Consider the following 27638-nt stretch of genomic DNA (forward strand, 5'->3'; position numbering starts at 1 on the left):
TTACTGGTCAGGAGCCAACTATTTAATTCTATTAGATACATCTATACAGCAAAGTGATAATCTACACCAGCTTTGTGGAACAAGCACTTAATACTTGGCAGTGAGCAGCCGAAGGCTTGATGCACGAGCAAGAGAATGTCGGAGGCCCATCGTAGCTGAGGGTCGCAGGCAGCCAGAAAGCTCTGCTGCATTCTTCCCCAGGCCGGCATTCCAGTGTGGGAACCGAGTCAGTCATCGGCTTGTTCCAACATCTGCAAGATATTGATGGAGAATGAGGGAGGTGAAGAGGGGAGGGAGAGGGGAAACGTTTACCTAACCAAATGCTAACTCTTCCAAGGGGATTCATGTCAGCACAGACTAAATGATGTGAGAGTTTTAGGCACATGTGGTAGTATTTACCCCCCAAGAAATGGACATAGATTCGTGTCTTGTTCAGTAAGTACAGCGCCTTAGACACACCTTCTACAATTGCCCCTGAGTTCCTTTTTGTGTTTCCTGGCTTCATGTCTGTATGCTGGAGAATGGGTTTTCCCTTAGCACCAGGGCCACGGATGGGCGCTGTATGCTGGGCTTTCCAGCCAGGACTCAGATCTCATGAAATGCTGGCCAGTGCAGCTCCACCCTCCCAAACACCCTGTCTTGCACACAATCCACAGCCACACTTGCTGTCTTGCACCCTAACTAGGTCACTTTTTGTTGGCATCTCTTGCATTTTTTTGCCCAGAGGGCTGGAGAGATGGAGAAGGAATGCTGATAGAATCTATGTCTAGTTTCCCCTCCATTCAGAAGGAAGAATCATTTTTAAATCTCAAAATTGATGAAAGGAAATGGGGAGGGGCAGGTCAAGAAGAAATCATGTCTCATATTTCATTGATTCTAAGTAAGATGTCATCAGTTTGAAGATGCATCATTATTTTATATGCCACTAAGTGAGAAAGAAAAAATGCTGACTCTTCAGTTATGATAATGCCATCAATTAAAAGACTCATCCCAATTTCAGAGATGTTAAATATAACGACAAAAATGTACATCTCAGGGTGTTCAACCCCAGGGCTCTCCCAAGGCTGGCTACTTATGACATGTACAATGGTGGACAGATTCTTTAACATCTTTGTGCCTCAGTTTCCTCACCTGTAAAATGGGAATAGTGAAAGCACTCATCTCATAACATTATTGCAAGGATTAAATAATAAAAGTAAAGTGCTTCAAGGAGATGCTGTGGGAGCATTTACTTACTGTGTGACCTTAACCATGTTGCTTAATTTCTCTGAACCTGTTTCCTCAGTTACAAAATGTAGGTGGCAATATGTCCTATTTATTTCCCTTTAATGTGAACCAGTGCTTGGACCTACAGTAGCTGGGAAGAGGGGTAGAGAAGGGGAGCTGGTGGAAGGAAAGAATCTACTATGGTGAGTGGATTCATATGCCAGTGCAATGACCCATCCCTTCCTGGTCCTCCCAATTGTCTAGGCTGCATCTGTGGGATTGCCTTGACCACACTGGGCTGCCCTCCTTTCCAGGAGTTTAGGGGAAAGACCTGGTTTGTCATTGGCTGGCCACCTATCTTTGTAGTCGATATGAACTGCAATTGACTTTATATCCCAAATATAGCAGATGCATACCTTTGTCCCCAGGGTGCTTTAATAATCATTTACCAAGAAGTTTCATAGTCTCATGGCTAATTTTCTTAATGGCCCTGGAGGGAAGGGAAGGTGGTATTATGATCCCTATTTACTAAATGAAGAAACTGAGGGCCAGAGAAAAAGAGGCAAGCCCAAAGTCACATGAAGCTGCTTTTCTTTCTTTTTTTTTTTTTTTAAGATTTTATTTATTTATTCATGAGAGACACACGGAGAGAGGCAGAGACACAGGCAGAGGGAGAAGCAGGCTCCACACAGGGAGCCTGACACGGGACTCCATCCCAGGACTCTGGGATCACGCCCTGAGCCAAAGGCAGACGCTCAACCACTGAGCCACCCAGGTGTCGCTGAAGATGCTTTTCTTAGAAATAGGTCATGGTGCTTATTCTAGCATGGTCTATTGGACTTCTGCTTGCCTATATTGGGTGCCCCTCCCTGCAATGACCCTACCTGCAGAAGGATTCTACATTCCTGTCTGCTGATGTCAGACTTGGCTAGGTGACTTCATTTGGCCAGTGAAATGCAAGCTCTGTCCAAGAAGAACCCCTAAGAGCTCTGCTCGATTTGCCATATGTCTTTTCCTTCTGCCATAAAGTTGGCAAAGTTCCAGTTAGAGGCTGCTTGATCACGGGTTTTCCTGGTGAGGACAATGTGAAATAGAGTTGCAGTTGGCCTACAGTGGACATGTAGCAAGAAGCAAACTTTTGGTTGTAAGCCATTGAGATTGTGGGGTTGTATGTTACCACAGCAAAACCCAGCCTATTCCACAGTGTGCTTCATAAAACATACCCTCCGTGCACAAGATCTATACCTTTCACCACCTTCTACCTTTATGAAACATTTGCTCTCTTAGAAGAAGGTAGCCTGATAATGGTGGCCTCTGCTTCCTATCTTAGCACACACCTCTCCTCTTCTTCATACAGTACTGATTAGCTCTCTGGGCACAGAATCAAATATTTCTATCATGGGCTAGAGCAGCACAGTTTTAGCCATTGATGCCTCTAGGTGTGGGTTCAATTGTGTGCCCTCCCACTTCCTGCCAAATTCATATGCTGAAATCCCAATTCCCAGTACCTCAATATGTGACCTTACTTGGATATAGGGTCTTTACAGAGGTAATCAAGTAAAAATGAGGTCGTTGGGGTAGTCCCTAACCCAATATGACTGCTGTGCTTATGAAAAAGGGAAATTTGGACACAGAGACATGCATTCAGTAAGAACACTGTGTGAAGATGGAGGTGGCCATCCTCCAGCCAAGGAGAGAGGCTTAGAACAGACTTTTTCTCATAGCCCCCAAAATGAACCAACCCTGCCAACACCTTGATTTCAGAATTTCTAGCCTCCATATTTATGAGACAATATATTTTTTGTTGTCTAAGCCAACCATTTTGTGATACTTTGCTATGGCAGCCCTAACAAATACACCTAATATACCTTTCAAATTCTTAAGATTATGGAGGTGTAACAAATCAATGGTAGCAGATTAGGTCAGAATGAGATGAGATTTGGAAAATAAAATATAGGAGTGGGGAGGAAGAGAAACTCCAGGCAAAGGTGTGGCATCAGCAAGGTGTAGAGTAGGGAATTCACCTCATGTATTTGAGGCCTGGCAAGTACACTGATTCTGCTCATGTGTAGGGTGGGAGATGCTGGAGAACGTAGGTTGAGGCTAGGTCATGGGAGCAAACCTTGGTCTTGATTAATAGGATAACTCTGAATGCTTTCATTTTCTTAAAGATTTATTCATTTATTTTATATATATATAGAGAGAGCACATAAGGGGAAGGGCAGAGAGAGAAAGAATCTCAAACAAACTCCACACTGGGTGGAGTGAGGCTCAATTTCTCGACCCTGAGATCATGACCTGAGCCAAAACCAAGAGTCAATCACTTAACCCACTGCACTACCCAGACCCTGCAGAATGCTTTCATATTTGAAAATCAGAAACTGTTATAGCTTTCTGAGACATTCTCTAGTGGATTGGGAATTTGTAAATGGTCAAAATTTAATCAGGACCAAGTCTATTTGAGCAGAGGCAATCATCGAGTTGGGACAGTAAGTAAAGAAGTAATGAATAGTTTTCTAGAGTGGTTGGCTTTTGTGACATAAATAGACATCCCTCTGGCTAGCTAGTTGCAGATATTGCTTCCTGAAGAAGTTACTTCATTGGTCAAACTTCTGATATGTCCCCCACTTAGCAGTGACACCTCAATTGGCACCTCAGGAGTTGACATGTTGAGTCTCGGCAGGCTCATTCTCTCCAGCTCCTGGCATCAGCCCCATTCCTGGAGCAGTCTACCCAGGTTGGGCGGGACATTGCAACCTCTAACTGTCCAGAGTTGGATGTGCAGTGAGTAGTGCTGCCACAGAGGAGCCCAGCCCTGACCTGATCTCACCAAAGTTTGCCCCACCTGTGTCCACGTGACACAGTTTCTGTCTGCCTTCCTGGTTTTCCATTCCAGTTTTCCCACTCCTCTGAATTCATCACACTGAAGTTCTGGCTGAGGTCCTCCTTTGGGTGATATGGACCTCGTGCCTGGAGAACCACAGCAATATGTTCCACTCCTCAGATCCGTCTCCCACAGGCACGGACTCCATCCAGTCTGCGGTTACTGTGACAGCTTGTGTAATATAAACTGGACAATGGGTCACCCTTCTGAAAAGTAGTCAACAACCATCCAGCCAGGCCAGTATTCAGAAGGCTGCCCCACCTGGATTACTGAAGACTCTGAATCCCTCATATAAAACTCCCTCCCAACCCTGGATAGAACCACAACCTTTCATTTCCATGGGGAATGGGGCGTGCTTGTTACTCCTGATCCTCAAATGCACATGGAGGGCTTAATGCCTAGTTTTGAAGGTGCCTGGGGACCAGCAGATAAATGATGGCACTCAGAAGCCAGGGGCTCATGTTACCATTGAGCTGCCCACAACTGGCTTTCCTCACTCTAAGTACCTTGGCAGCAGCGTCTTTTCTAGCTGTACATCTCTTACTTAATGGGGAGCCAGTCCAGCGCTCTGGAGCAAAGGCCATAAGATTCAAATCCCATTCCAAGCAAGTGAGTGACAAGCAACTAATTTCCAAAGCTGTGCAGCGGATATTTTTCTTCCTTCAACCCTCTGGGAGAGAAAATGATGCAGATGAAATGCCCCAAGGGGGAGCAGCTTGTTGTAACTTATGATTAATCTTGAAAAACCACATGAGTTAAGCATCCCAGTCCTGGAGCTAACCTAAAACCAGGAACATGATACTGTTCCCTTGCACGCCTGCTAGCTCCCCGGCTCCTCGGCTCCCCCACTCCCAGAAATCTTAGTTGCATTTACACAATGCAGTTCCCTTGCTGCTCAAGCCAGTGGAGGGGACCTTTGCTGGGACCAGAAACCAAAAAGCAGCCTTGGGTCTGTCTCAGGGGACAGATCCTTTAATAGAAATAATAGTCCTGATGCATTTTTGAAGTATCTTGCTCTTTCAAATACTTGCTTTTGTTGCACTTCATGAAAACCCAATGTTGGGGAGCATTTCACCCTCTCCTCCATCCTATAAAGATGCTTCTGGAAGCATGTTGGGCCACGGCTGACCATAGGAGCAAATGGTCATAGTGAATGGAGCCTGGGGCAAAACACAGCCATCCTACCTCTTCAAAAGTAGGGCATCTAGGGGCCCCAAAAGGCCTCTCTGTAAGGTACCCACTTCTGACTGTGAGCAAATCACTTTATCCCTCAGGCTTATGTTCTTCATATCAAAATTAGACTAACACTGTTTGCTCTACCTCAGAGATTGCTTGGGGAAACAAAGTCACTATGGCAATAACATCACCCATGTGTGCTTTTGCTTCCTCTCTTAGGGTTTTTATGAAAGCTAAATGAGCTCATGCATGTAACATGCTTAGATCGTGCCTGGCACAGTCTATATGGAGTAAACATTGGCCATTATTTTTATTGGCTTTGAATGAAGCCTCATTACAGATGGTGAAAAGGAGAAAGTGTGTCACCAGCAAAAGCAGGAATTACCTCCCTATTATCATAGCTCTCAAGTCATTACCCCAAGCAATCCATTGGCTGAGAGGTTCTTTATCCCCACTACCACCAACTGCTGCCCTGACTCTTCTAAGTTACCCCCGCAGCAAAGTGGGACATTTGCACAAGGCTGTTGTGAACCAGGGCACATTTCAACATGGCCCTTTTGATGTTGAGCCATCGTCATGCAAAAACACTTTCTTTTATTAAGAAGTAATGAGGACAGTGGCCTTGAGCCTTGAGCCTCCCTCCATCGCTGAGCCCAACTTTGTCCTCAAAACTGACCCTATTGGAGTGGAGGAGGAAGTATCGCTATTTCCACAATTCTCTTTAATTTCTTCTTATTAATGGACAGTTTAAGCATTTCTTTTCTAGGCTGCATCAGAGCATCCTGGGTCAAAGTGGTGACGTCAGATGTCTGTCTTCTCCCCCAGACCACCCGGTCTTCTCAGACAGCACTTCTTTCCTGGCACTTGCTGTGGGTCGCTGGCCTACGAGACTCTGTGGTGGGGGAGTAAATCAAAGGCAGAGTTGGACCAGTTTTATCCTAAGGAGAGGCAGTATTCTTGGCCAGGAGCTTGGGAAAGCCTGGGTTGGGGTACTGGGGTGTCCAGGCTTGCAAGGCATTTACATTAATTGGCCACCATTTATGCCTTCATTCTCAGCTTATTTTAATTAGCTGCTTCCGGATTTAATCTCCCAAATGTTCTGCCTCTGTCCTCATTTAATCCTGCAGTCTGATGGGCCGTTATTTATGCACATCAATACTGTTTACAAACATGAAAGCCGCCCAGCGGTGTTTGAACTTTAGGCCCTGCCATTGGTTATCGATAAGGAAAGGCAGCCCTGCAGGTGGCGCATCAATACCTCCAGGTCAATATTGCATGCGCAGGCAAAATCTGGGCCTTTATGCATGGTCTGGGGGAGGAGACTGCAGTTGGCAGAGGCTCTGTCCTGCTGGTCTTTGCCCTCTAGGATCACCATCTCCTTTCCCCTTCTGAGTCACCGATCAGCTACAGGGTTGATGTGGTTATTGAAGAAACTCGCTGTTGCTGCAAGAGAGGAAATCTACCATTTTGGAAGAATGTCTCTTTTTGCCCAATGGACCCATAGGGCCATGGTTCTCCCGGGGTGCTGGAATCGGAGTCAGTTTTCTGCCAGGCTCCTACACTTTGGGACAACTCAGAAGCTCTCTTGGCTTCCTTTTTTAAGTCTAGAAAATATGTCTCAATGGTTGAATGTGGTAACATGTACAAAAGTGTTTTTATAACAGTACAATGGGTCAAGCGGGTTGTGCAATGGTTTATGGAGCCAGACAGATACAGGTTCAAACTCCAGTTCTGCTCCTTACTGGCTGGGTGCCCTCCAGTGATTTACACAATCTCTCTAATTCCCAATTTACCCATGTGTTAAATGGGCTTAAGAGTGGTTCCATTCCGGAAGACTGTTTCAGAACTAAATGAGGTTAAACATTAAAGAGTGTATGTAGCCTAGTACCTAAAGACCTAAGAAACACTGTTGCTCCATGATGATGGCTATTGTATTAAATTATCATTATTATTACTATCATTACAATTCCCAGGTCAGCCACTTCTTAGCTGAGTGAACTTGGAGAACTTACTCTTCTTTGGGAGTCCTGATTTCTTGAGTTGTCAAATATGAATCATAGTACCAACCTCTCAAGTCTCTCTGAGAATTAAATGAAAATATTGCATAATCTTCAGACCGGCGTATTTGAGGTTCTCTCAATGCATCAGCCCCTAAGGGTTGTTTTCTCTCTTTCCTTCTAAGGAGAGACGTAAACCTCCTTTCTTTTTTTGTGCCAGCACCAGGATGTGAAAAAATGGCAGACTTCTCTCAGTTGGCGCCTCTTGTGGGCAATGTCCACAAAGCCTTTATGGATTTTTTTGTGGTTTTTCTGTCCTTTGTCACTTAACCATTTCCTCCTCTCTCTCTGTATTTCAAAATGCAATCTGTGGGAAGCAGCTTGGTTAATTCAGGACATAATTTTTACAAGTTCCTGCATGAGACTCTAACTTCCAAGAGGGTGAGTCCCCAGAACCTGTGTGCTATGTGACTGAGAAATTATGTGTTTCTAGGACTTCCACCATGACTGCTACCCAAGCCACATATACACATTTAGCATCTGATATTGCACTGAGAGCCTCTGGTTTTGACTGAGTTTATTAACTGGCTGGGTGCTTTGGGATTAGCACCTCCCCCAACTGCAATGACTCTCCAAACAACCAATTTAAAAATCTGCCTTCCAAGAGAGTGATCAACTCATCTCAATTTGCCTGGACTTTCCTTCTTTGAGCACTGAAAAACTCATGCCCCAAGAACCGTCTCAGTCCTGGGCACCCTATCACATCTGTCACCCTACCTTCCCAGGTGGTCAAAATATCTTCCCTTTAAGCTAATGATGAAACCAAAAAAACTTGGGACCAAAAGTGGGTTTTCTCCAGCAGAAAGGACTGAGGACACCCCCAAAAAAGTGGTCTCTCAGAATTGAGCTCCTCTTCCTATAGAGAACGTATGAGGCAGGTCTTTCCTAGAAGAGATTCTGTAGAAAGGGCTAAATGTTTTGGATGGTGTATGGGACACACCACTCACCTTCTTTAAAACATGACCACCCCTTTTTCCTCCTCCTTACCTCTCCTTTGAGGCTTATATAAGCCCCCTTGGGGTAAAGCACGGTCCAAAATAAATCTGAAGACAATTTTGGTATCTCTCTGGGTTTAAAGAGTCATAAAAACTCTAGTCTCTCAGAAAAAGAGCAACAGAGGCCACTCTACCAGATATGTAAAAGAAACTTGAGAATAACTTAAGCATAAGCAAAACAAACCAGGTTAAAGATACTGTTAAATTTTTGGCATAACTGATGTTTCTGTAAACTTTAGATTTTAAAGAAATGGAGTAAGGGAGGAAAGCAAATATAGTAGCTGATGTTTCCCGGGTACACAGTGCTGCTTAGATGCCTTATCTCATTTATTCCCAGCAGCAAGATACTATTAGAAGATAGATACTATCATTATTTGCATCTTGGAGTTGAAAACTTGAGTTTCAAAGATGTGGAAGGAACTGGCTTAAGGCTGCACAACTAGCAAGGGTCAAGGCCGGCATTTGGACTTTGGTCTTCATCTATGGTCTTGACTAGTGGGTTACACTGCCTGCCACTGTCTTGTCTTCTGCTTATACTCAACCTTACCACTGTCCCCATAGATTGACTGATTGATTGATTTTTAATATTTTGTTTAAATTCGATTTGCCAACATATAGTGTCCCCATAGATTTTTAACATGATTTCTTGAAAACTCTTTATAGGTGCCTTGCTCAAGATGAACCCAAGCAGTCCCTGCTATTTTAATGCTGGCTGGCATGTACACACACACACACACACACACACACACACACACACACACACACACTTACTGGTAAAAATGCAGAGACACAAGTTGAATCTTTGTAAAACATGCAGCTTTTCTTTTCACTTTGAGTTTTCCACACATGCTTCTCAGTGACTATCAGCCAGACATCAGGCATGGTCTCCTAAATTCTGAAGGATTTGGAGGGGGTGGAGAGAGAGAGAGGAAGATGCTGGAGCAGTGGAGGGCAAGCCATAGAAAGTAGAAAGCTCTGTGTAGGTCATGGCTCCTCCCTCTCAAGTCTTCAGAAAAGTGAAAAGCTTTATGATTGGAAGCCTTGAGAACGGGAAGGGACCAAAATCTAGCTAGTGGCCATCCTGAGGCATCACTCTCAGGGCCACATGCTCAAGACTCCATGGAAGGTGGGGGAGGCTGGGAACTGGAAGAAACTGGGAGGAGTGCTCTGGGTTTAGTGGCTGAGCTGGGAGGCAAACTGGAATTGGGAATGTGAGGCAAGTTCTCCTGATCTGTCAGGGGAAGATGGTTCCAAGAGGTATCTGGGCCACACACGTTCTTCAAGTCTCCAAACCTCCACATGTTTTCAAAATCCCAGCCTCTGCTAACCCAAGACTCCGAGAGCAAGGAAGTGCTGTTCTGGCCAGCTTGCCCTATCCATTTATCTCCACCAGAACCCTAGGGGCTGAAATAATCTGATTTTGCCACAAAGGTCCTTTGAGCGCTTCTCCTTTCAGTTCTCTCTACCTTGGGTTCCTTCTCATCCCTCCTTCCTCCAAAGAATGCCAACCAGTTTATCAGATACTTTGGGTCTGCTAGCTCCCAGAAGCATGGTGTGGTGAACTGGAAGCACGAAGCTGGAAGTTCCAACTGCCCTCAGCGTTCTCTCTTAACAGGAAGCCAAAACCAAAGACAACACTGGGCACCTGTAGTTGGCAATTGGGAGACACTTCTTGGAGCTACGTTTAGCACTAAATGCCTAGAGGCCTCCATGAGCTAGATGTCACTTTATTAACCTTTGAGAAAGGATCCTTTATGGAGAGTGTGGCCTGTTCAGTGTCTGGGTTTGTTTCCTGAAATTCTGGAAAAGTTTTCCTAAACATCAACAAGTCACTACTGGGTCTCCAGGACTGTCAATGCTTCTTTATGCAAACGACAGACAATGTGGAGTTTTTGAAAACATTATCTTCACAAGGTAAGGCATTAGGCAGTAAATCTGGACTTTTTTCTCCCCCTTCCCTGTCTACCTTTTTTTCTTGCTAATTGGCAGAAAATTAATGAACGAGGCACTGATTGAACAGATGCTCCTCATGGAAAAAGGCAGAATTGGAGTTCTTCTTGCCCTCTTTTTGTTTTTTGTTTTTTTAAATACATCAAGAAGGTAGTAACATGTGGCAGGTCAAAAATTAAGAGAAGGTAACAGTACAGATTGTAAAGAACACAAAGGAGTTGGAGTGTGTGTGTGCGTGTGTGCGCGCATGTGTGTATTTTCTCTTTTGTTTTAACTTCCTTGCATCTTTTTTTTTTTTTTTTAAGCTCATATTCGGCTGTAGCTCATAATTAGCAGCCAGGCCTCTGGGACCTAATTAACCAATTCAATTAACAAAAAAAGCACACAAGTCACCCTGACATTTGTCAGCCATTAGGAAAGATGTCAGACTGGCAGTTTCAGCCGAAACGTTAATGGTGATTAGCTCATTTGCGACTCACTTTTTACTACACTGTCCTCTTGGAGAGGCGGCCTCTAAGCCACACTGTCCAGAGCAATGGACCAGTAGCTTGACCTTCAAAGGTCAATAGAAGCCTCCCTCCTAGATCTTCCACTAGGTCAAGGGGTCTCATCCCAACCTTAGCTAAGACATGCCTATACTTCTCCCAAGTTCCCACTAAGTCCTTTTGGATAAGCCTAAATACTCTTGGCTATTTCTCTAGGACATAAGAATTCAGCAAAGGCTTCTTTATTAGGGATGAAGTTTTAAAAATCTCATTACCATTATTATTTTTGGCCTATTGGTTCCCATATTTATTTCCTGCACTCAGCAGGGTTGCTGTAGCCAGCTCCGGCAGGCAGTTTTTTCATTTGGGCACTGCCTTTGTTCTTGGAGTTGATTAACTCCGGTATCTTATATGATGCAGACAGGTATTTATATAGTAACCATGGCTATCTTTGCCTCTGATCTTTAATTTAACTCTACTTCCCTGGAAGCCCTGACTTAATAATAAGCAAGGAAGCCTATGTAAATAAAAAAGCTCAGGTGCACGGGTGGACAGATAAAGGAGAACCCTGAAAATATCAGGGACTAGGTGGTTTTCTCCCAGTATATTCCTCTTTCTTACCTCAGTTGGGCTTCAAGGAAGTTTCCAAGGCTTGTTGTGCCAGCCTGTAAAAGTAATAATCAGCAGGTATCACATAGAGACTGTGCTTGGCCGCATGTGAGAGAAAGCTCAAGCTCAAGTAACCACGACCTATAAATGCATAGGGATTTATTGTTCTCACCCGACAAGAGGCCTGAGGGAGGCACTCAAGCCCAGGAACGGCTGCGCCACAGCTCCACAAACCTTACCCCACCCCGTTCTCTACCCTTCTGTCCCACTCTCCTTAGCATGTGTGGGGCTTGTCCTCATGGTTGCAAGATGGTGACTCCCACACTTCCAGGCCTTGCAACTGTGTTCGAAGGAAGGAAGAGTGTGCAGGGGAAAAGGCAAAAAGCCTTGCACAGTCTGTTTCTTTTTAAGTCAAGAAAACCATAGTTTTCCAGGAAGCCCTACCCAGCAGACGACCCCTTTTGACTGACCAGAACTGTGTCATATGGATACCTCACCTACAAGGGACACCAAGAAATCAGGATTTTCTTGGTTGGATACACTGCTGCCCTGAGCAAAATTGAGATTCTGTTGGTCAGGAAGAAAGGAGGGATGGATGGATATTGGTAAACGAGCAACATTTGCCACAACCATGGATTGGATCCCTACTAGGGGGACATATTTTTTCTGCAACAGCCCTGCAGATTGATGATATCCCTGTTTGATGGATCAAAGGATGCTCAGAGAGGTCAAGTAGTTTGCCTAAGATGACACCGCCGGTGACAGCAGTGCAACGACTGAGATTCAGATGCGCTGGAGCGGAAGCCTGTGGGTGTTTCCCGCCGTTACCCCCATGTACTAGCCACGGGTTCTCAAAGCTTCAGTCTATAGCCACACAGAAGAAACCCCTGTCGATTAAAATTTTGCCCAGTTGAAAAGTTGGGAACGGGACACTCAGGAGGTGTTCTCGGCCTTCCAGCTTGCCTCTGTTGTGCCTGTTTCCGAGCCGCATGCTAATAACCACACATATGGGTTTCATTTCCCCCAGAGCTTGCCCAAGTAAGCCCCCAAAGCCACCTCACTTGTCACCCTCTGCCCCTTCCTGCCAGCCCCCAAGCCCGGCTCACACACAAAGTTGACCCATTCAAACTGGAGACACCCCAGGCTGTGCAATTAGGCTGGAGGAGAAAACAGACCCTATTTCAAAAGGTGACTCCCTACCATTTTGAAATAAGACTTCATTAATTGCAGGCCCCTATTGATTCATTACCATGAAACAGCCTGGACTGCTTGCCTGTAGCATAACCTTTCTCAACAGAGGGAGCTGGACATTCTTTGCAGGTAATCTACAGGGCCCAACAGCAAATATCTGGAATCGGGACTATTCATGCATGAACAATATAGCAGCTCCTTATTGTTACGCCCATTGTTCCTACACAAAGAGCAGCGGGCAGGTTAAATCTATTTTAGCTGAGAAGGCTCTACAGAAAGCCTTGCTACCAAGCATTTGATACTGATCACAGAGTCACATCAGGGAACGGCCGCTGAAAGGAGGAAGTCATTTTTATTGCTGAACGTGAGAGGTGACAACCTCTCCTCTGCTCCGGCTCCCCAGGACTTAGGCCTCTAAGTGGGAGTGAGGGTTTTGTTTTGTTTTGTTTTTAATGCCACTCAATGAGAGTGGGTTTTTAAAGGGGGCGATGGTACGGATAGTTGAGGGGGGGGAGAAGGTATCACACAATGTCGCATTCAGGCAACATATGTGAACTCTGGATTCATTCAATTTTAAAACCATGTTCCCAGGGGAATCAAGTCTGTGAGTGTGAATTAGAGCGAAGGGTGTGGCAGCTGAAGAGTTGGTGGTGCCAAAATGGTACCATCCGGAACAACGAATCTAGGGTAGGAAAATAGTGATCCCGCCCCGGATTTGCCTCTCTTTGGCCAGGCGGTGCAAATGCCACTGGCTCTGTGAACCCTCCTTCGGCAGAGGGTAACCCCAACCGAGGGTTGGTCCTTTTGAGATTTCTGTAATGTCCAACACATGGGAGGGCTGGGCCCCAGTGGAGAGAAGATTCAACTGGGTAAGATACAGAAGGGACTTAAAATATTATTCTAGTCCAATCTTCATATTACAGCAACAGAGACAGGACCAGGAAGGCAATGTGGCCTTCCCTGCTTGTGAGTTCTGGGGTTAGAAGCCAACCCCCAACATCTTACCCTCCATGGTAGTTTCGTATGCTAAATTGGGGTAAGAGCACAGAGCCATCAGAATGGACACCAGCTATGAACAAACTCTGATGCCCTCTGAGTGCAACTTAGAGCTGACCATGTGCACACTAGGGGCAGAGTCGGTGAATGAGCTTCGAGCTACAGGGCAAAGAGGAGGGAGCAGCTGACAGCCACCTGTGTGCCAGCTGGTGCTGTGGGAGACAGTCAGCGAAGTGGGTGATACCACTGGTTGCTTGGAATCATTTGTCCCACAAATATCTAGGAAGACGTGTGGACAGAAAGACCAACCAAATGAAAAAACAAAAGGCTGTTGAGTCAGAACTTGCCATTGCCAGGGGATCAGCTCCCATCACTTGCATTTGGCAGAGACTCAAAGGCAGGCAAGAGTGAGGATGCTTGACAGCGGGGAAGAAAAGCTGGAGGCTGGCCTGGGGGAGCTGAAGGTTGGAAAAGATGAATGTCCTAGAAGGAGAGTGTCCCATGTGGTTGGTGAGGGTATGTATTCGGCTTTCCCCGGCGGCCCTTAGTTGGGATCAGGGACGACAGCTAGAGAGGCTGCCGGTTACTAGCTGAGTCCCGGCTATTTGGGGCTGACGTACAGACGAGCTCCGTGGACTGTCACTGCAGGCAGCGGCCTGGCCTCCCGGGTGGATGAGGGGGCGCTGCACATTGTGGGTCACAGTCCTCTTTCTACCTGTGGTCAGGCCATCGTGCCTCTGTATTTTCAGTCTCTCAAGTGGGTAAAACCCTAAGCTGAGGATGATGCCGTAAGCCCTCAGGCTTGGTCCAATCATTTCCTTCCCATCCCACCCCTCTTGTCCTTGGAAAAATAAACATAATTACACAGATTTGCCTAGATGTGCCTTCTCTATAACCACAGTCCACTGCTCAGGGATCTCAGTTTGATTGTTCCCAAATCACAGATGCCTCTAAACCTGAAAGTCAAAACCGGCTGCTTCAGGGAGAAGATACCTTGTTGCTTTACGAGCCATGGCCCCAAATAAGAGGGACTTCTGTGAGTCCCTCACCCACCTTCCTTCTTCCGTCCCAGCTGCCATACAGTCAGGAGGATTCACAGTCAAGTCCGGGGAAAATATTCTGTTTTTGGCTTGGTGTTGTACTTCTCATGGTCTTGGGTCCAATGCTACATGGTCTGATGTGGCTCCAATGCTACATGCTAATAGTGCACGCCGTGTGGTAATACGTGTGTGTACACATACAGATCTCACCATTGTAAAGTTATATGACTTATATTAACATATGAAACATCCTGTGGTTCCTAAGAGTAAAAACAAAGAGCATGTGATTAAAAAGTGAACCGGTGGGGTGCCTGGGTGCCTCAGTAGGTTAATCGGCCAGCTTCTGATTTCAGCTCAGGTCATGAGCTCAGGGTCCTGGGACCCAGCCCCACGTCGGGCTCTCCCGAGTCTGCTTCTCCCTCTTTTTCTGCTGCTCCACACATCTCCAACCCTGCTCGTGCTCTCTCATAAATAAATAAATAAATAAATAAATAAATAAATAAATAAATAAAATCTTTAAAAAAAAGATTCTCTCTCTTCCTCTCCCTCTGCTCCTCTCCATCCACCCACCCCCCAAAAAAGTGCACTAGAGACTCTCACAAGAGCAAAAAAAAGCAATGTCCTTAGAAGATGATATGAAAGGTTGTAGAAGTTGTTTGGCTTGTGACCGTAATTTTTTTTTTAATTAAACAGTTAATACTGAGACATTTGCTGTATCCTTTACACCTGCCCAGCCTTATTGAGGAACAACTGACAAATGTTAATTGTATACATCTGAAGTGTACAACATGATGATTTGATATGCATATACATTGTGGAATGATTACCGAGATCAAGATAATTAACACATCACTTCACATAGTTAACTTTTTTCTTTTTTTGTGGTGAGAACACTTAAGATCTACTCTCAGCAGATTTCAAGTATTTGATATCATATTATTAACTATATAGTTGCTACACTATACATGAGATCCTTAGAACTTATTCGTCTTATAACTGAAAGTTTGTGCACTTTGACTTACATCTCCCATTCCCCTCTCTGCCCAGCCCCTGGAAGTCACTGTTCTAGTCTCTGTTTCTATAAAATTGATTTTTTTTTCAGATTGCACATATCAGCAATAAATACAGTGTTTGTTCTTCTTTGTCTGGATTATTTCATTTAGCATAATGCCCTCCAGGTTCATTCGTGTTGTTGCAAATGTCAAAATTTCCTTCTTTTGTACAGCTGACTGATATTCCATTGTACGTGTATTTATAGATATCTCACATTTTCTTTATCCGTTCATCTGTCAAAGAACATTTAGGTTCTTCCTATATCTTGGCTATTGTGAATAATGCTGCAGTGAACATGGGAGTGCAGATTATCTCTTTGAGATACTGATTTTGTTTCCTTTGGATATATGCCCAGGAGTGGGATTGCTGGATCATATGGCAGTTCTATTTTTAATTTTTTTAAAGATTTCATTTATTTATTCATGAGAGACACAGAGAGAGGTTAGGCAGAAACATAGGCAGAGGGAGAAATAGGCTCCCTATTTCTGGGGAGCCCTATGTGGGACTCAATCCCAGGAGCAGGATCATGACCTGAGCCAAAGGCAGATGTTCAACCACTGAGCCACGCAGGGCCTTATCTTTAATTTTTTGAGGAACTGCTATACTGTTTTCCATAATGGCTGTGCCAATTTACATTCTCACCAACTGTATGTAAGTGTTCCCTTTTCTCCATGCTTTTGCCAACCTTTGTTATCTCTTGCCTTTTTGACAATAGCCATCCTAAACAGGGGTGAGATGATGTCTCATTGTGGTTTCAATTTGCCTTCGGTTACACTTGGTCAGTGACATTGAACATCTTTTCATGTATCTATTGGCCCCTTTGTCTTCTTTGGAAAAATGCCCATTCAGGTCCTTTGCTCATTTCTAATTTTTGTTTTTTACTATTGAGTTGTGTACATTCCTTATATATTTTGGATATCAAATATTTTAGATATATTATTAGGTATTAGGTTTGCAAAATTTTTCTGACTCTGTGGCTTGTGTTTTCAAATCATTGATTATTTCTTTTGCTGTGTAGCATTTTAGTTTGATGTAGTCCCACTTGTTTACTTTAGCTTTTGTTGCCCATCTTTTTAATGTCTTATCAAAAAAATCATTGCCAAGACCAATATCAAGGAGATTTTCCCCAATGTTTTCCTCAAGGAGTTTTATAATTTCAAGTCTTACATTTAAGTCTTTGATTATTCTGAATTAACTTTGTGAGTGCTATAAGATAGGAGTCCAATTTCTTTTTTTTTTCTTGCATGTGGATATCCAGTGTTTCCAGCACCATTTATTGTTGTTTTTTTTTTAAGATTTTATTTATTTATTTGAGAGGCAGAACACAGGCAAGTGAGAGAGAGAAACAGACTCCCTGCTGAGCAGGGAGCCTGATGTGGAATTCAATCCCAGGACCCTGGTATCATGACTTGAGCCAAAGGCAGACATTTAACTGACTAAGCCACCCAGGGACCCCTTTCCAGTACCATTTATTGAAGAGATGATTTTTTCCCCTGCTGCATATTCTTGGCTCCCTTGTCAAAGATTACTGGATTGTACATGCCTGGGTTTATTTCTGGGCTTTCTCTGTTCTGTTCCATTGGTCTTTGTGTCTGTTTTTATGCCAGTATCATACCATTTTGATTACTATAGCTTTATAATATACTTTGAAATCAGTTAGTTTGATTCCTTATGAATTTTAGAATAGTTTTTCTATTTCTGTGAAAAATGCCATTGGAATTTTGATGTGGATTGAATTAAATCTGAGGCCACTTGGAATTTTACAGACATTTAAAGAATATTAATTCTTCCAATTCAAGAACACAGGATATTTTTCCAAAGAGGCTTGAGAGTTAAGTAAGGGCCAAGTCCTGTAGAGGGCCTTGCCTACCATGCTTGGAGCTTGCCCTTAACTGAGTATAACTTAGTATATTTCCCATTTCAACCAAAACCTTGAGAAAATACTCCCAAACTGGTTTGAAAGCCTCTCAGCAGAGAGCTTAATGTCATTGAAAGCAACGAAGACCCACTGAGAAGTAGCAGCAGGGCAAATGGCATCATGACGGAGGTAGAGGGGACAGAGAAATTCGGACCCTGTTTTATTCCTCTTTGCTGCCCATTACACTGCAGGTTTTGACACAAGTACTCAGTGAGTATCCTTTGAGTGAATGAACAAATTCACTTTTGAAGGTGAATCTACCACCTTGAACAAGTTTACAACTTTCAGGGAGACTCTCACAGCAAAGCACCTTAAACAAGATATTCTTAGTTAGTTGAATTTTTACCCCAAGGTCTTATTAAGTCCATCCTAGTATTAATTGTTCATTTGTAAAAGATAGCACGAGTTAGGGGGTCTGAGACTTTGGGGTTGTGCAGGTTATGGAGGAACTGGCCCTGGTGCTATGGACTAGAGAGGAAGTTCTAAGTCAGACTCTAGACTCTCCACCCCTCCCACCCATATTGTCCCAGAGCATTTATCCTTCAGGTCAATCCTGAATGTATTTTAGGGGAAATTTAATCCATATGGTTTTGATTCATTTACACTTAACTCATCAAAACACTTACTTTTTCCTGGGAGAGTTTGTTGCCACTTGGGAAGCCTTTTCAGATGTGATAAAAAAAAAAAAAACCTTTAAATGATCAGGGAAGAAGCTGGGAGTTGGCCATGGATTCAACATGTGAGAAAGCTGAGGGCCAGGCTTAGGCTTTCTTTGCTCTGGGTCAGAGATGACCAATTTCAGTCACATTTTTCTTCCTTGACCTTAGAAGTGGACTAGGGTAGAGAAATAGGGAAAACTTGGAAGAGAAGCTCCAAGATGCAAGCAGTGTAGAGCATGGAGAATGAAGCCCTGCATCCACACCTTCAGACTGACTGGCAGGGAGAGGGGGTCTCTGATCCAGACACCTCACCTAAAACCCCATGCCAAGTCCAATTCATGTGGCCTTGGTCTCCTTAGTTGTTGAATGGACCAGTAGATGGTTGCTGTGGGTAGAGAATAATTTTGATCCTCTTTTTTTTTTTCTTTTTGGAGAAAGAAAGAGAGAGTGAACAAGGAGAGGGACAGAGGGAGAGAGAGAATCCTAAGCAGGCTCCATGCCAATGCAGAGCCCCACGTAGGGCTGGATCTTGTGACCCTGACATCATGACCTAAGCCAAAATCAAGAGTCGGACACTTACCTGACTGAGCTACCCTGGTGCCTCAACAATCCTCTTGATTTACATATGAGAAGTCATAGACCAGAAAAGCAAGTGACTTGCCTAAGGTCACATGTCAGGTTATCAGCAGAGGTAATAAGCCAGGTCTCCTGTATCCCACTCCTGCATCTGCCCATGATTGCAGATGTGGCCCTGCCCTGAAATGTATCCAACTGGTTAATACTCTTCTTTTTCCATGTTCTCTTAACATGTGTTGGTATCAGACCCTATGATAAGCACTTTGTGTACAATATTATGAGGTGTGACCTTGGGCAAATTACTCAACCTCTTCTAGGTTCAAGAGATGATAATCACGGTGGTCAGGAGTGAAAGCCCTGAGCCACATTGCCCAGATTCAAATTCTAGCTCTGCCACTGAGTAGTTAGCTAATCTTGAGAAAGCTAATCTTCCTGCCCTTTGGTTCCCATCTCATAGTACTGTGGTAAAGCTGGATATTCTTATTTCTTATTCTTATTCTTATTTCATTCTTATTCTTATTCTTATTAATCCTCCCTAATGACCCAATGACATAACTACTCTTATTACCACCATATTACAGATGAGTAAACCAAGGCCCGTGACAGTTATGACAGTTGTCCAAGGTAATTGACAGAGCTAGAACTCAAACCTGGATCTTTCTGACTCCAGGGAACTAGGTCTCTGAGATTTACTAGATAGTATTATGAAGAGTATTTGATTATTTTTTTCATGATATGGTGTAGGCACAGCACAATTTCTCTTACATCTTTAATATGTAAAACACAAAACAATTCTGATGGATACTTAGTACCAAATACATTTCAAATGAAATTTCCATTGTATCTTCAGCTCTGGCTTACTGATATAATATTTTGAGAATGTTTCTATATCAGGATGCTTTCAGGACTAAGAGACAATAACTCTAATTTGCAAAAACATCGAATGCAATATATTAACTCATATTATTAAAAAAAATTCACAGTTCAACCAAGCCACTCAAAAGATGTCACCAGAAATCTTGGTCACACCATCTCATCTCCTTTCTCTGCTTTTCTCTTGGCTGCCTTAAGTCTCAGGTGGTTCTCCTCATGTAACGGCAACACAACCTCTAGCAATTCCAGGCCCATGGGTTCCCAGCTTAGCAACCCCTTCAGAAAGAGCGTGTGTTGTCCCCCACTTCTGGCAAAACCTCAGGATTGACTCTCAATTTGGTTTGGCTGAGGTGTCATACCCACCTCTGAAATGCTCACGCCTCCAGAGTATGAAGCATAGGGATTGGTCAGCCCTGGGTCCGTGCCCATCCCCAGAGCCAGTGAAGGGAGTAAGACTCATTCAAACCAGAAGAAGAGCAGTGGGGAAGGGGAGTCCCCCACCCCAAGGAAAACCCAGGATGCTATTATAGGAAGGGGAATTGATGCCAGCTGGTAGAAACATCAGATGTCCACTACAACTTGCCAAACAATTTTAGAGGGAAAAAAGAAAGCTGCTTGCATCATTCTTAACACCCCCATTGGACCTAAATCCTCAGTCCTCAAACATTTGGTGACACCGTTTTTCCTTTATCTGAGAAACACTTTAATCTGCCAGGGCATTCTAAAATCCGAGGTGGCACCATTAGCACAAGGGCGTCACCACCTATGTGGCTCAGCCATGATCCCTCCTCTGTGCTGCTCTCACCTTCCCTGGCCCTGCGGGGGACTGGATGTCACTGTTTTCCTAATCTGGTGGGAGGAGATCTTCGGAGACATCGATGCTTCCCTTCTCTCCTGGGCACCTGGAAGTGGCTCTTCCCTCGAGGGCTTGAACAGGGTTAACTTTACCCCAGAATGTCTTGGGACAAGGAGATCGCCTTTCCAGAAGTCAGGTGAGACAGCCATAGTGCCAGAATGGGGTTCTGGGGGCCTTCCTGTCTCACACGCAGGCCATCAGCAGGCCCAGGTCAGCTCACCCAGGGGCAGCTGTGCGCGGGCTGGACCGAAGCGCACAGTAGCATGTGAGCTGGTGGGATGGCTGTGTAATAATTTCCCGGCATCCCATGTTTGTTCACATGTTTGTTTGTTGTCTGTTGTTCACATGTTCACATATTTGTTTTCCAGGCCAGTGGAGAGCCTGTTAGAAGTGGTCCATGGGACCGCCGCAGCAAGCATTTAAGTCCCACTTTCGGCCTGGGGACAAGCTACCTGTACCCTTCTAGTCAATTCCACCAAACCTCTCAAGACAGCCTTCAGGACTCGGAGCCCATCTGCTGTGGGTTTAAGCCTAGCTTCAGCACATATTTGCTGAGTGACCTTTGGCCTCCATTTCCTGGCCTGCAAGGATGCTCGCGCCGCGGCCTGCATCACAGCGCTGCTCTGAGGATGACAGCAGGTAGCAGGTATCATCCAGGCGCTGCCGCCACGGGAATGTCTCCCTTTGCCACTTGGTCCTGACGCGACTGGCCAGCCGGTAGATCTGTCTCGTGCTCCGCAAGGACAGGCACAGACCTGATCTTGAAAGTGGAGATCGTGGCACGGCTACACCGCCACGAGGTGGGCATCAGTTTTCTCCACCCTCCTTCAGGTGGTAGGAGGAAGCAGCGTGGCTGCTGAAAACTGGCCATTAATTGGCCCAACGCACAACTTAATGGGCACATGGGGCTTTGCATTCGTCTCCAAAATGAAGATTTAAGCCTTTATATTGAGCTTTGATATCATGGCTTCTTAGATCTAATAATCATGGACACACCAGGCACAGAGCTGGATCTTCACACTCTTTCCCGTACCTCACTCCATGCTCACACCAGTCCTGTGATGTCACTATTATGATTCCAGTTTACAGGTAAGGAAACCGAGTCTGGGGGCGGTAGAGTCAAAGCCACCACAATCCTGTGCAGCCTGTGTGAATAGCACCCCCAGGAGCTGTGAGGTGCATAACAGGTGGCAGATGCTGTTGCTTCCGTGCATCCGTCCGTCCTCCCGGCCATCCCGTGCAAAGTCTCAAGAACCATACACTGGGGCCCTGGCCAAATAATTTGCCCAAGACCAACAGCTAATAAATGGCGGAGCCTTCCAGAATCCCTGCTGTAGCACTTTTCCTGCATAGCCCTTTTATAATGGTAATTCATTCATTCTCCCTCCATCCCCAAATAGATGCAAGTTCCCTGATGGTGGAACAGTCATTCTCGAATCCCCAGGACACAGCAGAACACCTGGCTCAGAGTAGGTGCTGAATAAATACTGAAAAGTAAATGAATGAACAAATAGAGTATGGAAAACAAATACCGGGAAGAGTTTTTAATAGCACAAACGGTCCACTCTTTCACACCAGATGACTGGTGTGAGCACCCAGGGTGGTGGTAGGGTGGGGTGGGACCCTCGGTCTGGCCACTAGTGCCAGATTCTACAGAATAATGTCCCCAGAGCTTCCAGACTGAGGTTAGTTAGCGGGGATGTACTCTCTAGAGCACCGCAAAGTCCCTTGGCCTCCACATGACATCTGGCCAAACAAGCATTCTGTTTCTCAGACACACTAAGACAATCCAGCCCAACAGCCAAAGTGGCCACTGGCCAACAGGCGCTTGGGTTCAGCGCTGATTTTGTTTAAACAGCTGAACGTGCACCGGAGAGATCCAGCTCTTCGGCTCCGGCCCTCTTCTCTCTTGTCTCTGGCTGAGGACGAGAGCATCTCAGGTCGGCACTCTTAATCCTCCTAAATACGGGGGAGGATGTGCTCCTGACTGGACGCCAAGGCACCCCAGAGCCCTGAGAAGCAGTCCCATGGGGGGGGGGGAGGGGGGGGGAATGATCTGGAACGTTCAGAAATGCTGCCATCTTGTGGTACCTTCAGGCCAGAGCAAGGGACTCTGGTCCACTGCAACAGACCAGCCCCTCCCAAATTCGCATTTCCCTTTTTCTCATCTTTTTCCATCTTGACATTACCGCCCCCTACACCCCACTGTCCCCCTTCCTCCCCCAACACGGACTCTGCTTCCGAGTGGCAACAAATTCATGTTTGAATATCTTTTGGGAATTTGGATTTTTTTTTTTTTTTTCCTGAAAAGAGTACAACTTTTGAATCCTGAGGGATTTTTTTTTTTGAATTCTTTCTTTGGAGGGTGCACTTCATTGAGAGTCTGTGAGGAGAGTCCGCAGTGTGTGCAGCGTCCCTCAGAACCCAGCTCAGAGCACAGCCCATGAAGGGTAGACCTGTTGGCTCCACCTCCATGTGCCAGAGCCCTTCCTGCGGCCACTCTGTGTCCAGGAACCCCATGGTGGACATGGGCTTTTACCCTCAGCTTCCAAAAGCTCACTTGTAAACCCTGTGGCCTTCACCCTGAAAGATTCAGGCCTTAACTGAAAGAATTTGTTGGTCAGGGACACCAGCAAAAGTCCCCCAAGGGCTCCAGATAGAAAAGCCACTTGCCAGTTCCAAGATGAGGACAGTGAGACAGCAGAATGTTTGCAGTCTCTCATCCCTCCCATCATCCTGTGGCGTCCTGGGCTCCTCATCTGAGGATCTCGTTTGAAATGAAGAAGCAAGGCCTCGACTGGGTGCTCAGAGGCTCATCGCTGGAAGACATTGCTCCAAATCGGTCTACAGATCCTGCATGTTTGCATCACAAGGAGCTGAGCTGCTGGTGCCACCAGCCTGGTTCTGCCCAGGGTGGTTTATCTGCTCCAGGGCCAGCCCTCGGCAAAACTGTCAAGGGGAAAATAATGATCTTTTGCACCTCCCAGCTCTCCTGGAATTTATCAGGTCTGTAGAGGGCAAGCTCCTGAGAGGAGGGGGTAAGACTCAAGACAGGCAAGTTTTGACAGAGAAGGGAACTGGGTTACAATGTCTATGATGCTCCCCCAAAAGGGGAGGGGGCCCTCATGGAGCCTGCTTGAGCACTGAGCTGAGCGTTAGAATCAAAGAGTGGGAAGTGGTGCTCAGCTGGACCCTCCCCGCTGGGGCATCAAGCAGCAGCAGGGTGTAGACACCACGCACCTGGATTATCAGGACTACGCCTGAGTGCAGCTCCCCACTCCACCCTTTGGTAGGTTTGTGACCCGGAGTTAGTTACTTAACCTCTCTGTGCCTCAAGGCCCTCAGCTATAAAATGGGGGAAATAAGTTATGACCACAACGGGTTTTTTTTTAAAGATTAAATAATTTTCAAGTCGTTTAAATAACACTGGTGCATTTTAGCTGTTAAACAAAAATTAAAGAAAATGTCATGTGTATTTGGAAGCAGCATTCATCTTCCCACACGCAGGCCCTGTGCTGGGTATCAAAGGCGCAAAGGCAAAGCACCAGTCCTGGCATGTACCAAAGGCTGAGGGATCAGACTTGATGTTCCGGTCAAACAGAACTTTCAGGAATACAGTTTGTGGGATGGGGAAAGGTTTTGTAGAGGAGGGACCATGGAGAGGAGGGGGACAGAGACATGGGTGTGATGGGCAATAGTGCCTTTTGCACGCCTTCCTGCCGGGCAGGTGCCTGGTGTGTTTGTACTTCCTTTTACTAGTGGCCCCATGTAGTGGGTTGGAGTCTTGTGATTAGTTCCTACCAATGAGTGTGACCAGAAGTGACGTGTGTCACACTCACCAGACCCTCCAAAGGTCTCTCGTTCTTTCTGGCACGGTGACCTATATGATTTGAAATGATGGCTGCTCCATCGGCCTTGGTGCCTCCATGACCACAACAAACAGAAGCCCTTCCAACCTGTGACGGACTTGTTGACAAAGAAAGCTTGTTATTTGGGGGTTGTTTGCTACTGGAACACAGCTTGCCTCCCCTCACTGATATAATGAGATTGATTTAGATCAATGACTCTTGATACTTGGGAAGGTGCGTCTTTGAACGGGTCGTTTGCTTCTCTGGGCTTCGTTGTTCTCTTAACAGAACAACATTGTCTCAGAAGGCTGGCTGCTAAGAGTCCATGCTCAAGAAGGAGGGAGAAGCAGCAGAACCTTTTACCGCCCTGTAACACTCAACAGTTTAGAGAATGGTCCAAACAGACCATGCTGTGGCTTCTCACGCTAACCTAAGGAAGTAGGCAGAGCAGATGGATTTTATACCTGTTGATGATGGAGGAGGTAGGGTCTTCGGCATTTCTGGTTTCCCCTCACACCTCCCCCTACCTCCTCTACCCCTCCTCTCTCCCTCCCTGCTCCCTGCACCCTCTCTCCCACCTTCCCCTCCCCCGACCCCACACCCAGGTGGTGACCTCTATCAAATTTTCAGGCACCGCTTTCCATCTCTTGAGTATTCATCAGAAGGTCTGCTGGAGTTGCCTTTATTTTACTTTACTAAGAATTAAAAATGTATTTATATATTTTGAGACAAATTCTGGGCTATGCTACAGCCTTAGTTTAGACCCATCCCAGGGTCCCAAATCTACACAGCTTTGTACAGAGAAAAGGGATGCTTGCCACAACAGCCCCGTGATGGGATAAAATCCTAAGGTGTCTTCAGAAAATGAAAGGAAAATACTATTGTGCGTGAGAGCTTCAGTTCTGGAAGGAAGCTTAGGGACGGATTTTTCAGGTTATACAGGAGAATAATGAGACCCAGGAAGATCAAATGACTTGCCCCACATGTTGGAGGAATGATATAATTCTTGGAAGAAGACAGACTAAATCCTCAGTCTCCCAAATTCCCTCGTGTTCTTTTGCAAGATGACAGTTTGCAGGGCCTCCTGGGGATTCTGTTCAATCGATCTGGGGTGGGGGATGTGGTTTTAGAGGGCTCCCAGGTGGTCCCGGAGGCAGCAGGGGTGGGTGCTGTGGAAGCAGGCCAGGCAGGGAAACTGATGACTGGTCCTTTGGCCGAAGCCACAGCGGGGCCTGACAGGGAAGCTCCAGGCAGCTTGCTAGATAGAGGGCAGGAAGCATGGCTTTTGTCCTCTAGCGAGGCTTCAGGGAGGAGGCTTGCCAGGTGCCTGCAGACTCATCAGGTATAGGGCAGAACCACACAGTCGTATGTTACTGTTGAACTGACTTCTTAGGTCCCCAGGGCTGGCCAGGCCTGGAGAGCAGGGGATTATAAGAAGTGACCTTGGCTTTACTGATCAGGACACCGAGGCTCACAGAGGTCACGGAAGGGATGAAGCGTTAGGAAAAAGGAACCAGGCTGCATTCATTTGCTATAACAAATTACCACTAACTTAGTGCTTAAAACAACACAAATTTAGTATCTTAAAGAGTCAGACATGGGTCTCACTGGCTAAAATCAAGCTGCCACCAGGACTTTGTTCCTTCTGGAGGCTTTAAGGGGGGAATCCATTTCCTTGCCTTTTCCAGCCTCCAGAAGCCACCGCTTTCCTTGGCTCGTGGCCCCTTCCTCCCATCTTCCAAACCAGCAGCCCTGTATGCCCTGCCCCTTCTGCCGGCACGTCTTCCCATCCATAGCTAGGAAAGGTTCTCTGCTTCTGAAGATTCATGGGACTACTTCACACCCACCTGGATCCTGTCCCCCGTGTCAAACTCCTTAGTCTGAGTCACATCCACAGAAGTCCTGACATATTAGGTAATGTTCACGGCTTCCGGGGGATTAGAGCGTGGGCATCTGTGGGGTCTCTATCCTGCCCACCACATAGTCCCCACTCTTCTGCCTCCTAATTCAGAGCTTGAGGCCGTACACCAGGCTGGGCCTCTGCTCTTTCTCCTGCCAGCCCCTCCCGGCCTCCCCACAACACAGGGAGTGACTCCACCTCGGGCTACATCTGCTTGCAAACGGCTTGCACGGTTCCCACCCAAACCCCCCCATTTGATTCAGAAATTACATGCAGGACTAATTGTTGCTTGAGGCTACTTGTGAAATGGGGATAGTTTGCTATAAAAAATCCCAGCACAAGGATTCAAGGTAGGAAATGAATTGCTCTGGGAGTGGGAACAGGAAACACACACACACACACACACACACACATACACACACACACCATTCGAGTACAAGACTACATCTCCTTCCCAGAAGCCACAGAGGCCTCCTTACGGGGAAGGGGATAGTGAAGATACATCTTTTAAAAAGTTTTGTTTAACCCAACGCTGACATGGAAGCAGAAAGGCAAACCAAAGCTGGCTGTGGACTCAGACTGGAAGAGTACTGGTTCTGCAAATAGAAAGACCTCGAGCGAGTCATCCCCTCCCGCTGGACATTAGCTTCTACATCTATTGAAGGGGAAGGGGAGAGCCTACCTGTGGGCTCCTCCCACAGTAAAGCCTCCAGTGTAGACTCCTCATTATTAAAATGTCCATCTGCTCCCCAGACTCCTGGAGAGCTCAGCTGCAGAATGGAGTCAAAGCTCTCAGCACAGGGACTGGGAGTAGCGCACATCAGAAAATACTGGCTCTTGTTGTGATGTTGTAACTCGCCTTATCCTCCTTATCCTGGGTGGTGCGCTGTGTATTCATCACTTTATTTAACTCTCACAACACATCTAGGAGGGGGGCTCTAGTCTTACTCATATTTTCCCAACGAGGAGAGTGAAGCCCAGAGCTGAAAACAACAGGCTTCTCTGAGGCAGAGCTGGGACAAGAAGCTGAGGACGCAGAGCTCAGTCTCTACTCGCACCCACAACATGCTTCTCTGGGGATGTCTATCCCCTTCTCTGTAGCTCTCAGCTCCCTTCCAGCATCACAGATCCTCGAAGACTGTCATCCAGTGGTCATTGTGAGCTGAAAGCAGATGCAAAGAGCATTCAGTGATTAGCCTTCTACTTGTCAAGTGAGTTTGAAGGAAAAATTGTCCAGATAAAAGAATAGAGGAGGAGTTGAACCAAATTGTTTAACAGATAGGTCTTTGGAAAAGAGGGAATTTATTTATTTATTTATTTATTTATTTATTTATTTATTTAGATTTTATTTATTCATGAGAGACTC

At 45.7% G+C, this 27638-nt stretch overlaps 1 long non-coding RNA gene across 1 annotated transcript; it reads right to left on the minus strand.

Annotated features, from left to right (window-relative positions):
* On the minus strand, positions 1-27104 carry LOC118352724 (uncharacterized). The gene is made up of 2 exons (XR_004810339.2): positions 26955-27104; positions 1-251 (listed from the first exon to the last, which is right to left on the minus strand). It is a non-coding gene; the product is annotated as an uncharacterized LOC118352724 (long non-coding RNA).
* Positions 27105-27638: the final 534 nt, after the last annotated feature.

This window comes from Canis lupus, chromosome 28, assembly GCF_003254725.2.
Source record: "Canis lupus dingo isolate Sandy chromosome 28, ASM325472v2, whole genome shotgun sequence".
NCBI lineage: Eukaryota > Metazoa > Chordata > Mammalia > Carnivora > Canidae > Canis > Canis lupus.